General features: G+C 39.6%; 1 non-coding gene across 1 annotated transcript; it reads right to left on the bottom strand.

Moving 5' to 3' along the window:
* Positions 1-1,070: 1,070 nt before the first annotated feature.
* On the bottom strand, positions 1,071-1,178 carry LOC148544834 (small nucleolar RNA R71). The gene has a single exon (XR_015900841.1). It is a non-coding gene; the product is annotated as a small nucleolar RNA R71 (small nucleolar RNA).
* Positions 1,179-1,424: the final 246 nt, after the last annotated feature.

The following is a 1,424-nucleotide window of genomic DNA, read 5'->3' as shown; positions in this document are numbered from 1 at the left end:
AACAACAACTTCAAAAGACATATGCACTGTTCAAGCATACATTCAGAAAACAAGACGCATTGTCACCACATCAATATAATTAAGCTAAGTTCAAGGATAAATTCAAAACTCATGTACTTCTTGTTCTTTTGAATTAAAACATTTTTCATTCAAGAGAGGTGATGGATTCATAGGACATTCATAACTTTAAGACAAAGTTACTAACTACTAATGATCATGTAATGAAGACACAAACATAGATAAGCACGTAACATAGAAAATGAAAAACAGAAGAAATAAGAACAAGAAATGAATCCACCTTAGTGATGGTGGCGTTTCCTTCTTGAGGAACCAATGATGTCTTTGAGCTCTTCTATGTCTCTTCCTTGTCTTTGTTGCTCCTCCCTCATTGCTTTTTTGATCTTCACTTATTTCATGAAGGATGATGGAGTGCTCTTGATGTTCCACCCTTAGTTGTCCCATGTTGGAACTTAATTCTCCTAGGGAGGTGTTGATTTGCTCCCAATAGTTTTGTGGAGAAAAATGCATTTGAGGCATCTCCGGGATCTCATGGTGATGAGCTTCCTGCGCCTCTTGAGCTCCATGAATGGGCTCTCTTGCTTGCTCCATCTTTTTCTTAGTGATGGGCTTGTCCTCTTTAATGAGGATATCTCCCTCTATATCATGCCAGAAGAGGTGCAGCCAACCCTACTGGACAAGAAAGGAGAGTTCTGGGATCATACATCAATCCGAACCAAGAAAACTGTGGTAGCAGCATTCAAAAGCCAACTATCCAAGCTAACAATTTCGAATTGAAGCCTCAGCTCATAGCCCTAGTCCAGAACAACTGTTCTTTTGGAGGGAGTGCCCAAGAGGACCCTAATGAGCATCTCACTAAATTTCAAAGGATATGTGACACGGTTAAGTCTAATGGTGTTCATCCTGACACCTATAGATTGCTATTTTTTCCATTTTCTTTGAGGGACAAAGCATCAAAATGGCTAGAATCATTTCCCAAGTTAAGCTTGAGAACTTGGGAAGATGTAGTGAATAGATTCTTGACAAGGTTCTATCCTCCACAAAATGTAAACAGGCTGAGAACTGAAGTGCAGACATTTAGACAGCAGGATGGTGAGACTATTTATGAAGCCTGGGAGAGATTCAAAGATTTGACAAGAAAATGCCCCCCTGATATGTTTAATGAGTGGGTGCAACTTCATATCTTTTATGGAGGGTTGAATTGTGAATCAAAGAAAGCTGTAGACCACTCATTTGGAGGTTCCCCTAACAAGAAGAAGACCATTGAATAAGCCATTGATGTTATAGAGACAATGTCTGATAATGAGTATTTTTATGCCTCAGACAGAAGCAACAACAGGGGAGTCTTGGAATTAAACCATATGGATGCAATCCTGGCCCAGAATAAGATGATCACCAAGCAACTG

The sequence above is a fragment of the Arachis ipaensis genome, chromosome B9 (genome assembly GCF_059453495.1).
Source record: "Arachis ipaensis isolate K30076 ecotype BB chromosome B9, ASM5945349v1, whole genome shotgun sequence".
Lineage (NCBI taxonomy): Eukaryota > Viridiplantae > Streptophyta > Magnoliopsida > Fabales > Fabaceae > Arachis > Arachis ipaensis.
The sequence above is the reverse complement of the archived record's forward strand: the minus strand, read 5'-3'. Positions and strand labels throughout refer to the sequence as shown.